The following is a 12,778-nucleotide window of genomic DNA, read 5'->3' on the forward strand; positions in this document are numbered from 1 at the left end:
ATGATACTCTTGAGGTACTGGAAAACCCATTAATGGTTTTCTTTGAGAAGGTATTTTAAAACTTGATGTGTTGAATTCCCTCCTGAAAAGGGAAAGACCAGTTGGGGGACTGGCTACCCTGAAGTAATGGGCTGGGAAAGAGTCCTCTATGGGTTGTGAAGAGACCGAGAGGCTTGGTCCTTCACTAACTGGCCCCCGTGGGGCATGTAGAGTTGTATGTGTGGCCTCCAAATTGTCCAAAAATCAGAGTGGCCACTTCTAATCAGTTCCTGCCAACAGCCAGTGCTTTTCCTTCAGAGGCAAACGCACAGGCGCACAATGCAGAAGGACAAAGTCCTCGTTAGCACCAAGCATTTGCAGAGAATCTGGGGTGCACTGAAGGGAGGGGAAGAGAGGCCCCTGGCTGGCTCAGTTGGTTCAGTGTCTGACTTCGGCTCAGGTCATGACCTCACGGTCCATGGGTTCCAGCCCTGCGTCAGGATCTGTGCTGACAGCTCAGAGCCTGGAGCCTGTTTCAGATTCTGTGTCTCCCTCTCTCTCTACCCCTCCCCTGCCCATGCTCTGTCTCTCTCTGTTTCTTAATAGTAAATGAACATTAAAAATTTTTTTTAAACAAAAAAAAAGGAAGGGGAAGATTTTCTGTCTCTTATGGTACCACAGGGAGACATTATGGATGTGGGGGCGGGGGGACTGGAATGGGAGCAGGATGGGCCTAACTCTATTAGTTTATTCTCTGCTAGGTGTTGAAGGTATAGAACTTCCCTTCCAGTAAGATTCACACACAGTATGGGCCTCAGTGATTTCCCTGTGGTTTTCTGATAAATTATATATGCATTTGGCTCTATGCACTTGGTTTTCGTGGGGAGATATTTCTTACTCGCAAATAGGTCTGTGATCCTCAAAAATGTTACAAATGTTTGTTCCAGAGGAATTAGAAGCCCACAAGTGCTTTTCCTTGGGTATCTTTTCATATTTTCATCTTAGATAGAATGGTCAGGGGCATACAGAGTGCAATATAAGGAACTGGCACACGTTTTCAGAGGTCGAGCCCTCTTAACTCTCACCCCACGGCTGAAGGGCATGATGAAATGCTTCCAGGCACATGAAGGCAGTGGTATTGGGAGATTCTATTTTTAAAGACTTTTAGGCTTTTTTCCCTTTTTGACATCCACTCGGATGACTGATAGATGTCTCGTGAAAATCAAAATTTGTTAAATCCCAGCAAAAGCACTTTGAATAGAGAGAGAAGGCTCCATCATAATATTTAAAACTTTTCTTTTCCCTACACATCTTCAAGGAAGACAGCTCTAGGCTAAGAATAAGATGTGTGGCAGGGCACTGATGTGTGCGAGTTTGGCTCTACACCGACAGTGGAGCCAAACTGCCTGGGTTCAAGTCTCAGCTCCTATGATCCGTTGCCACTTCACCTCGGTTTCCTCATCTATAAAATGGGAATGACAACAGTATCCGCCTCATAGGGCTGCCGTGACTTAATGAGGTAATGTCTGGAAAGTACTTAGAACAGTGCCTGATTCGTTGTAAATGCCACATTCATGTTTGCTAACATTCTTTTTTTTTTTAATGTTTATTTATGAGAGAGAGAGCAAGCATGAGTGGGGGAGGGGCAGAGCGGGGGACCGAGGACCCGAAGTGGGTTCTACGCTGACAGCAGAGAGCCCAATGTGGGGCTCGAACACACGAACCGTGAGATCATGACCTGAGCTGAAGTTGGATGTTTAACCGATGAGCCACCCAGGCGCCACGTCCCCGCTAACATTCTTAATACTTCTCCCACCAGTTCCCTCTTAGATCTTACCCCTTCTCTCCATTCAGTAACTAGACTGTAGCAGGTGATCACTGACATAGGGAAGGAATGTGACAGGAAAGATCAGAGAGGAAAAAAGTCTCTGTGGTCTATGAGTTTCAAAAGAATTGACCGTGAGGAAATGGAAACAGGACAGAAGTAAATCAGGACAGAGGTAAATGAGAGGAGTAGCAGGGAGGTATCCCTCCCTTCTCCCCTACATACACACTGGCTAGGAGAAGGTGTCACAGTCTGGGATGAGACTGAGTTGGACCGAGGGAGTTAGGAAAGCGTAGATACTGGTAGGTCTCTGAGGAAGGAGGCCACGAGCCCTGGTTCCCATGTCAAATGTTAGAGATGCTGGAACCGAAAACCAACCAAACGAAAACAAAAACCAACCGACCAACCCTCACACTGACTTGGCAGATGTGGCCTCGGTCAGCCTACAGAGTTCCCCGGGCTCTGTCACGGCCCGAAGAGCAGCACAGGAGATGCCAACGAGGCCGCCTCAGGATCCATGTGGGTGGGCAGTAATGTTAGATGGGACAGGCTTTCCCAGCAGGAAGCAGAATGAATAGATGAAACTGAGGATGAGGACCGGGTACGCCTTCACTCAGGCACCACATAAACCCTCGGTGCTTAGATGCCGTGTTAGGGAAAAGGGAGAGGAAGAAAAACTGACTGCCACCCTCAGAAAAAAAAAATGAGACTTGAAATAGAAACTCAATTGAATTATAAAAAAATCAAGATACTTTTTTTTTTTTGCACATTCAGATTTGCAGACAGAGATTCATACCTGCTCTACCTGTTTCTTCCGTGACTCAGACATCGGGAAAATGAAGTAAGCTTTGGCTTGGAAGATTTAACTCACCACTGGCAACAGATGAGTCACCCGGGCATGTCTCCACTGCCTGTTAAGGCCCCACAAAGATGAGAAGAGCCTGGGAACTTGGGAGCCGCTGACACCATGAGATCACAGTGGTAGCACATGAGGATGGGGAGGGAGGGAATTGGAAGCACGTGCTGGGGAACTCTCTCCATCACGAGGGGTGAGAAAGAAGAGTATTGCTCAGACCTCTGCACCTCTATTCTAAGCAGAAACTAGGGAATATCCATGCCTGTCAGATTGGAGCACGGTTATCCTACATTCCAACTCTTTTCCAGCTGGCATTCTCCAGACAAATATCAATCAATGTCTACTGTATTCCAGGCGTTGTCTTGGATGTTAGGAACATTCCTGGGTGAACAGGACAAGGTTCCTGCCCCCAGAGGGTCCATTCTAGTCTCACAAAGAGATCCCTCAATGTCAAGTGGGCAGTAGGCACGATGGGAACGTGAGGGGAGGAGAGTTTGTCCGATTCCAGGGCTCTGGAAGAAAAGTGGGCTCCTAAGCGTGTTCGTACAGCAGACAGAGATGGGCGGAGAGAAATTTCTGCAGAGGACACAGCCTGGACAAAGGCATGCAGGAGAGGAACAGCGGAGAGTACACGGAGAAAGCATCCAGCATCTCTGGTCTGTCAGGTCAAGTCACTGGTTGGAAAGTGGGGTTAGAGACGGAAGCTTGGGCCAAGTCACAGACGCCCTGAATGCTATGATTAGGAATTTAGCCTCTGTTCTGGAGCTGACAGGCTACTGACAGTTTCTGGCAACAGAGTGGGATAGCCAGGTTTATATTTTACAACAACATGTCTGGCTACATTTGGGGGACAGATGGGAGGGGATGTAAGGGACAGCAAGAAAGCCACTTAGGATGGTCCTGCAGGCCTCTTGCTTACTAGCCAGCTCTGGCAAGTCCCCAGGTTGGACCTCGGGCATCACAGACCCATCTACCAAGTATTGCTTGTAAAAGGAGGTTTCTGACTAAATGGGAATCCCTATTCCGACTAAATAGGACCAGGCACACCTGAGCGGAGGACTGGGCCTTAGGTTGGCTTATAATGGCTGAGAAGAACAACAGACAGATCTCCTGGGTTTCCCAATCTCCAGCCGGTCTCCCCTCTGGCAACCTCAAGATCTTTATTCTCCCACTTCCCTGATTCCTGGCCTGGCTGCTATGTGGAGTTTCAATTCCATCCCCTCTAGGGGCACCTGAGTGACTCAGTTGGTTAAGTGTCAGACTCTTGACTTCAGCTCAGGGCACGATCTCACTGTTTGTGAGATCGAGCCCTGTGTCAGGCTCTACACTGACAGTGCACAGAACCTGCTTAGGATTCTCTCTCCCCCCGCCCCCAAAATAAACAAATAAATTAAAAAAAAATTCCATCCCCTCTCCCTGTCCAGCTGCATCCTGTCTGGTGTGACAGTGCCATTCTTGGAATGAGCAAGCTGGCCACTAGATGGTCATTGCACTGGCTAGCCAGCACAGTAGAGTTGAGTAAGCATCTCCGCACCTTCGAGAACTCCCAGCTTTAGCCCCAAACAGAGTATGAAGATTTAGCCTGCTTTTGGACAATTGTAGATTCTTACTCAGAACTGCATTCTCATAATTAACAGTGTGTCTGAAGCTTTTGGGGTTTGCAGTAATGTGATAGCACTTCTTGCTAAGTCACTTGGCTGCATTTCTGAAATGCTGTTCTCAGTTCCGACTGACTTCAGTCTGGCTCTCCCAATTCATTATTCATGCCTGTGTCTCAGATTTTCACATCCTCACAGCCATCGGTGGCCCAGCAATACTGGCTGGAAATAAAGGAGCGGGAAGAAGTGGGAAAAATGGGACCTTACAAAGGAAAATCGTGTCTTGGGTGTGGGGGGCACATGGCAGTGGGGCAGATCTGTGGATGAGGGGATGTGGGGATGGATAGATTAAGAAGGAATAAGAGGGGAAAAGGGATCTGAGAGATAAGAGAACCGGGCAGAGAGAGGTGTGGCGCTGCCCTGGGAAAGGGAATTATGTGACATGATTGCAAGATCAAAATGCAGCTCCCGTCCTTGATTAAATTAGTTTATCTCTGCAGCACAGCGCTGCGCTGCACAAGAGAAGTCAGAGCTGGTTATGAAGAGGCAAATGAGCTTGCCGTGCCGGGTTCCAAGAGAAACGAGAGTGGGCTTTGCAGCTGGTCTGCAGTTTTCCTAGGAGCCATGATGATTCCCTTTTAACAATAGATCCTGCCCTCCCCTCTGTCAAACTCCTCATTCTTCAGGTTGGGTATTCTGGTTAATTACATTGACTGCTTCTGCAGATCCTGTTGGAGCTGTGGCCCTACCAAGCTATGCACTTGGAAGGGTGGGCTGGGCAGGACGTATAGCTGAGGACACTTAGCTGACTAGGGGGCCCTGAGGTGACAGCAGCAGGCCCCAGAGGTGCTAGCACTAGAGAGACCTTGGAGCTCCCTTACCCAGCAGTTCTGCACCCTGGCTGCGCGAAGACTCACCTGGGAACTTTGAGAAAAAAATACCCATGTCTGGGTTCCACCCCCAGAGGTTTAATTTAACTGGCCTGGGGTAAGGCCTCTGCATCACTGTTAGAAAAAGAAAATCAAGTGAGTCTGCCATGCAGCCAAATGGCAGGCAACCCCTGATTTAGTCCAGACTTTTCACTTTACAGATAAGAAAACTGAGGCTCCCAAAGATACTGTCATGTGGCCCTATTTTTACAGTTAAGAAAGGCAAGGATCTCCTGACCTCCCGCCACACAGGTCAATGCTCACTCTGCTAAGCTAGATGCCTCTCAGCACGAGAGCCTTCATGGCATGACTTCTGACCCTTCCTATGGAGAGGTGACCGAGTGGTCACTCCCTGACCTGGCCATTTGGAGCTTCACGCCCTCCTGGGAGGTTAATGCCAGCTTGTGGAACAGTTTGCAATAGCCTGAAGAGAGTCAGATATGTAAATAACTCCCACCCGGCAACACACACACTGAGTGTCCCCCAGCCCAACGCGCACGCACATACACACAAAGACTCAGCAATCCTTGTATTTGATAGCAGGTGGCTTTGTTTCTGAAAGGTATTCACTGCTGACAATAAAAAATGTGGAGTGAGAAAAAGTGAACCAGGGGAGCCGTGCTACTGATATCCCATTCCAGAAGCATTCCCTTTGATCCCGGCTGGGGCAGGGCATTTCTTAGAAAGCTTCAGACTTCACACACATTTAACTGAACGAGGGGAACTGGGCATATAGTAAAAGCGAACACTGAAATGGAGAAATCAGGAAAAGGATGTATGTCTCTCTTTACAGGGAAAATCCAGATTATTGACAGCGTGTGGAATTTCAAATGTAGGACACACTGTATAGCTTTCTCTTTTTAACATCAAACTTCAAGTGGCTTTTCCTTTCCTTTAAAAAAATGTCTACAAAATAAATAGAATAGCGTTACAGCCTCATAATACTCAGGACAAGTATTCTGTGATAAATCACAAATAAGAGATTAAGTTGATTTCATACAAGGCTGCATTCCATTTTGTTGGAAGGTCTTTGGGTCACATTTAAAGGCAAAAGGAAGATAACGGATGACATAGCTTAACATGGAAACCAAACATTCTTGAACGTTTGTTTTCATCCATTCTTAAGTCCCACTGAGCTGGGCGTGGAGGAATGCTTCTCACAACAGCGATGTGGGGCACCCCTACCCCCTAGGATGTTTCCAGGTACATCCTGAACCTTAGACGATGGAAGATGAAAATAGCATCTCATCACACACCTGTCGGGTGGCAACATTCACTCTTGGGAGAAAGACCTCCCCAAAATATTACAGCGGAAGGCTTAATTAATACATACCATGGAATTCATATTCATGTGTGCCCCTTTTAGGCTTCCTTATGTTTACAAATCTGGTGAATGAGAAGTCAATAATCAGAGGAACTATAGAGGCAGAAACAGATGAAAAATAGAGGGAATACCAACCACGACAAGAAATGGCAGCCCAAATGTGCGGTATCATGGAGGCCCAGACAACAACCAGCATCAAGTTAACTTGTGCAGTTACCTACAGGTGAAATTGGCAACTATTTACCTTATTAAAAAGGGACACTGGAGGGGTGTCTGGGTGGCTCAGTTGGTTAAGCACCTGACTTCGGCTCATGATCATGATCATGATCTCACGGTCCATGGGTTTGAGCCTCACGTCGGGCTCTGTATGGACAGCTCAGAGCCTGGAACCTGCTTCAGATTCTGTGTCTCCCTCTCTTTCTGCCCTTCCCCCCACTCGCGTTCTTTCTCTCTCAAAAAGAAATAAACATTAAAAAAAAAGGGACACCGGAAAGTTAGATTGTTTAGAAACAGACATCACATGGGGGCATTATTGAGATTTTTATCAGTAATATCAATTTCAATACCTGCTTCCAAAGCTTATGACCACAGGCCTCCATGGGCCCTCAGGCTCAGTCCAAGAGATGAAACCTGCCTGTAGGCTGAATACGTGATGTTGTACAAAGGCATGCCATCCCGTCTCATCATCACTGTGCGATTTATCATTATAATCACTATTATGTAGAAGTTTAAAACTTTTTTTAATTTCAAAAGGTATTCTATACTTGTAGGAGCTAGGAACTATTGGCATAAAATTTGGGGCTTTGGGGACACATTTATTTGGATTTTAGTATATTCCAAAAACTGTGTTCTGAGGAACATTTTGGTTCTCTTCTGCATGGGTTTTTTTGTTTTTTGTTTTCCCTTGGTGGATGGAACATCTATTCAGATACCGTTCCTTGTTGGCCCCTTAATTTTTGTAAGATAATGTGAAGTCCTGCGGACCTTAATGAGCACTGTCGAGTTTTTACATTTCAGTTTCTTACCCCCAAATCTAGCCCTGCATGTTTTCGACCTGCTGTGGTTCATTGGACTCTTCCGACTTGAAATACCCAAGCTCACCAGTGTGTAGTCAGATGTCCACATCTGGCGGTTGCTCCACTGGTTCTTGACCCAGCAATTGCTCTAGTGGTGGGGACATGACTTACATCGGCCCACTGTAGACTCTGTCTGTGGATTCTCTAAATTTGCAGTGGAGAATGTTTTTTTCTCTTTCTTCTCGACTTGCGGGCTTTGAAGTGCCCAGGATGGTGCCTGGCACATATAAACGGTCTCTTCCCATTCTTGTTAACAGGGTGTGCCTTCAGAGATGCTGCTGACCATGGCCCCCTTCACATGAAGAAACCTGGAAGAATGAGAAAAACACAAACAAAAGCTGAGATCAGAGGTAAGGAAAGAAATCTGGTACCATTCACGTGAAACTACCCTTTCTGTGGTCTGGTTCCACAAGCCAGAACATTCCGTTTTCTTATTGAACCTGAGTTCAGATTCTGCCATTTGCAACAAAAAGTTCCAAAAATAAAAGTAACATAATGTTATTTGCCAAATGCCTAGCAATTAGGAATTGAAAAGGTCAAGAATAACATACGAGTCTCTAGTGGAGTGGATGCAGGAAGTGAGACAGAAAACCCAGGGAGACAGGTTTTAGACATGATGGTAATGAACTTGATTTTTAGCATACTGAGTCTGAGGATCTTGGAATTTTTCCATGTGGAGCAGTCTTTTAGGTGTTTGGAAATATGGATAGAAAATGTGGAGGAGAGTTGGGGGGGTTATATGTGGGGGTCAAGAGAATAGAGCTGGAGCAGCAGCCCATGGAACTGGATGAGATCAAGAGTAAGACTGGGAGGAGGCAGGAATTATGGAAAAGAGAGAAGAACAAGAAGAGTCAGGATACGGAACGTGAGAGAGGCCGAAACTAACAATACTCTCAAATGATGCCAAGGGGCTGGGCTGGGTGAGAGCCTAGAAGAGGCACCACATTTTACAGGTTGTTTATTGGTATGCCCTGGGAGAAAAGTTTGGTTTAGCAGGAGCCAGTCCCAGGCTGCACGAGGTTGAGAAATTAATGGGAGCAGTAGATGAGAAAGACAAGGGCAGAGGATGGTGGAAAGAGGGAAAGGTATGCAAATTCCATAGTGTCAGTGGGAATCAGATCACCTCTTTAAAAAAAAAAACTTCTTGGGGCACTTGGGTGTCTCAGTTGATTAAATGTCTGACTCTTGGTTTCGGTTCAGGTCATGGTCTCATGGTTTGATGAGTTCAAGCCCCACGTCAGGCTCTGCATTGGCAACATGGAGCCTGCTTGGGATTCTCTCTCTTTTCTTGTCTCTCTTCCCCTGTGCCTATGCTGCCTCTGTCTCTTTCAAAATAAATAAACTTAAAAAACGTTTTCTTAAGAGTAATTGTGATATAAGCACATTTGCACACTGAAGAGTAGTCAAAGGGCAGGACAAAAACACATCAGATGGGAAATGATTGAAGAAGCAAGTTAAAGACATGATAGAGGATGAAGGAAGGAGCCTCAGAGGGGAGAAAATATATTTTCTTATTTAAGGCAACAGGGTGAGAGAAAATGGTCACGATGAGCACGGGAAATCTTAATGTAGGAAAGCGAATGTTAGCTGGAACCCCACCAAACAGCGTTGATCCCACGTAGACAGACGACAAAGCCCCGTGCTGCATGATGGATGGGGGAAGGAGCTTCCGTGTGGACAGATTTTGGAATCGCTATGAGAAATTAATTGAATTTATTATAATAATTCTGGAGCAGCACTGAGATTAGAAAGAACAAATTGGCAATGGATTCAGTCAATTGCTGCTAGCAGCCCGAGATAAGGGACGGCAAAAACCTAAGCTGTGTGTGCCCACTCCAGTGGAAAATCAAGGAACGAGGAAATGTAGGATGCCAGTGAGTCTTATTGAGTGAAGGGGACACATTTGTCTCATTTATTAGTTTGCTATTGGGGACTCGTCTTACTGTGAGTGCAGTGTAGCACGGTATCTGGCACTTTAGGGATAAGCAATAAAGATTTATCTCATTGAACAAAACAGCACTCTAACTTTTATGATGTAGTCTTTCATCTAGTTTCAGCTCTGAAACAACGGGAATCACTCTCCTTTCTTCTCTACATTTGTTCTGGCAGTCTGATTAAAAAGAACAAGATGTTTTTGGAATCATCCTGTGGAGAGATAGGGTGGTGATGGCAGTGGGGAAAACATGAAGTAGAATTCAAGCAAAATAAAAGAATGTATTTGCAATAGCATTGCGAGGAGGAAACTGGGGGTGTTTAGCGTGTGTGTGTGTGTGTGTGTGTGTGTGTGTGGTCTAAGCACCAAGTGATAATGGTTTGAGATAAAGCAGTGCATGAGTCAAACAGAGGGGAAGATTTATAAAGAATGCAGATGTTCAACAAGCATCTCTGGGCATATGTGGGGTGACCAGTTATCCCAGTTTGCTCAGAATGGAAAGTGGACATGGGACTTTCAGTGCTAATACAGGAAAGTTGCAGAGAGATCAGGGTGATGGTTTATTCTGATGTGTGCAGAGAAACATGTACAAGTACATTTACTCCATTTCTCCCTAAATAGAATTTAGGGAGCTTCAGAACTCCTAGAGACATTGTGAAAGTTGCTACCCTAGGAAATCTTCTGAGAAGGAACATGTGATTTGTATCGGCAGACTAAAAATTGTTAACTCCACAAACTGTAAACATTTCTATGTTGAGCTACTTGGAAGATGGCTAAAACTTCCAAGTAATTGGTCTGAATCTAAAACCAGAAGGCTAGCCTTTATGATGACATCTTAGATATACTATCCTATTGGCCCCATCTTTAAACATAGTATTTTTTTTAATTTTTTTTTTTAACGTTTATTTTTATTTTTTTTGAGACAGAGAGAGACAGAGCATGAACAGGGGAGGGTCAGAGAGAGAGGGAGACACAGAATCTGAAACAGGCTCCAGGCTCTGAGTGGTCAGCACAGAGCCCGATGCGGGGCTCGAACTCATGGACTGTGAGATCGTGACCCGAGCCGAAGTCGGCCGCTTAACCGACTGAACCACCCAGGCGCCCCTAAACATAGTATTTTTATTAGAACCTGAAAGTGTTGGTCCCGTGGCTATTTACCACCTTTCTTGTAATCCAGTCTACAGAGTACTGGGGGAATCAACAGATTCTCTTTTCCTGTCCACCACCGCACCCCTTCCCACCCTGCCCCGGCAGAGGAGACTGGCAAGGCCCACCTACTGTCTCCACTGTTAAGTCTTCTACCAGGTGAAACACTTGCATGTTTCATAAGGCCAAACAAAACCTAAACCAGCTAGGATTTTATGAGCCTACTTTGGTGCTTATCTGAACCGAGAGCTGAATAAAATACATAAACCTAACAAGAACACTACAGACGAAACCTGACACATAAGAGACACATATATGATGGAAACTAAAAAATAATTGCCTTTAATTTGGAAATTCACTGGTGGATTCCAAGAGAACGGATAGAGCTTCCTCTTGGATCTTAACACTAGCCAGTGAATTCAATAACGTTAATTCAACAGTAGTCGAGGTGGGTGAATGGGTAGGAGGAACAAATGTATTCGGAACTTCTCTTGGGGATCCAGAACCTGCAGTGGACAGTTGAGGAAGTAGTAGTGGGAAAAACAAACAGGAAAACTGAGCAACAGAAATGGTGGTGCCCCCCCCCCCCCCCTCGCATTCTGAATTGATACTCAGGCACTATTGCATTCACACAAATGGTATGAATGACTTAACTGCTTCATTCAAATTGTTGCTCCAAATCAGTGGGTCTCAAGCTTGGCTGCACATTGAAATTACCTGAGGAGTCTTAAAAAAGCTGGTGCCTGGGTCCGATCCCAGAGATTCTGATTTAACTGCCGTGAGTTGTAGACTCGGCACCGGGCGGCTTCTGTGCAGCCAAGATTGATAGCCACTGGGCGATCAACCAGGAAATCAGGAGAAATGGCTTAGGTCGGTGGTGCTCAAATTATAGATGTCTAAGAATCACCTGGAGGGTTTGGTAAATAGTTTGCTGGAGCCCATCCTCAGAGTTTTCTGATTCAGTAGGTTCAAGATGGGGCCCGAAGAGTCTGCATCTAACAAGCTCCCAGGTACTGCTGGTTGGAGAACCATACTTCGAGGACCACTGGCCTGGGTGGATCCTGTGTTATTATGTCCTGAGACAGCTAAGCCATTAGCATTCTTTGTGTGTCCCCCCAGAGCCAAGAAATAAAGCCCCGTGGACCCTCCTCTACATGTACTTGGAGGGCACCTCCCACACTAATCTGCCTGCTCCCTCAAGGCTACTCATGGGGAGCAGCCTCTCTTTTTCCAACCTGGAAGCGTAAGGGCTTTATTCTTTGCCGCCCTCGTTGAATTTTGTGGAAGTCATCTAATTACCATTAGATATATGGAGTCTAATTACCATTAGGTGTCAGGAACATGGTATCCTGGACATGTCAGCCAGCTGCCTAGAGTCCCTCTGACCTGCTGGCACCCCAGCTGGCCGGGGCAGCCTTCCTTCCATGCGCTCCTCCATTCCAAATTGGAGCCCTCGCTCTTGGCTCTGGACGTGCCCCAGTCCAACAAGCAGGACCCACGGTGCATTTGGAATCCTGCCCTGGAGGACGCCCATTACGCTCAGAAAGCCGTGGTGGCCCAAGGGCAGTAGTTCCCCCTTCCCAGTCGGCGGTTTCGCTTTCCAGGTCTCCGTTACCCAACGGCCACCGCCGGCCAGAGGCAAATTCTCCTCCTTCTGACGCTGCAGCGTCAGCGTCAGCGTCAGCGTCAGCGTCATAACGTCATAACGCCGTAACGCCATAACGTCATAACGTCGGGAGCCGCCCACCTAATGTTACGACGCCGAAGTCGTTCTCCTCGCTTCTTCTCCTCACGTGGGCGTGTCATCCTCGGGAGGCCTCGCAAGAAGGAGGGTGAGTGCAGTGCAATAATTTGTACAATTTTACGATTAGTTATTGTTGCTCTTCTCTTACTGTGTCTAGTTTATAAATGAAGCTTTATCATAGGTATGTGTGTATGTGAAAAAGAGTATATAGAGGGTTTGGTATTATCCCTGGTTTCAGCCATCCGCTGGGGGTGTTGGGACATATCCCCCATGGATGGCGGGCAGTTGTACGGGAATAAATACTAGCTACTACCATTGTGGGGCACGTACTGTGCCAGAAACTGGTGGCACTTCACTCACATCGTTTG

General features: G+C 46.4%; 1 long non-coding RNA gene across 1 annotated transcript; it reads right to left on the minus strand.

The window, feature by feature from the left end:
• Positions 1 to 7,611: 7,611 nt before the first annotated feature.
• On the minus strand, positions 7,612 to 12,303 carry LOC122237854. The gene is made up of 2 exons (XR_006216547.1): positions 11,991 to 12,303; positions 7,612 to 7,895 (listed from the first exon to the last, which is right to left on the minus strand). It is a non-coding gene; the product is annotated as an uncharacterized LOC122237854 (long non-coding RNA).
• Between the last annotated feature and the right edge of the window lie 475 nt (positions 12,304 to 12,778).

This window comes from Panthera tigris, chromosome B1, assembly GCF_018350195.1.
Source record: "Panthera tigris isolate Pti1 chromosome B1, P.tigris_Pti1_mat1.1, whole genome shotgun sequence".
NCBI classification, from domain to species: Eukaryota; Metazoa; Chordata; class Mammalia; order Carnivora; family Felidae; genus Panthera; species Panthera tigris.